Genomic DNA, 359 nt, shown 5'->3' with positions numbered 1-359 from the left:
AATTGTTATCAACGCGAACCACATCGAACCTCGCCAATTTCTCGAGGATGCAAAGACTATGGTGCTCGAGCGCATACGGGATGCAATGGAGAGACACTTAAACGTGAAAGTGAACACTGCGTTTAATAGTGAGTTCGTCGCGAGTGAAAAACGTGCGTTAAAGAGCATCGCTACGAAAAACTGTGAACTCTTTTCCACATCTAACTTAGAGGAGTGGTACGAGCGACGCATCGTCGAGCTCACTTTAGCATCATTGGAGGAATTCCAGGAACGCGATAGCGGGTGGGCATTATCGCGAATACTCTATCTTACAATCAATGTGAACAAATACAATCCGTTGCACGTGGGATGTCACCTCA

The sequence above is a fragment of the Odontomachus brunneus genome, unplaced genomic scaffold (genome assembly GCF_010583005.1).
Source record: "Odontomachus brunneus isolate Ranch 3 - 2012 unplaced genomic scaffold, Obru_v1 Obru_scaffold_192, whole genome shotgun sequence".
Lineage (NCBI taxonomy): Eukaryota > Metazoa > Arthropoda > Insecta > Hymenoptera > Formicidae > Odontomachus > Odontomachus brunneus.
The sequence above is the reverse complement of the archived record's forward strand: the minus strand, read 5'-3'. Positions refer to the sequence as shown.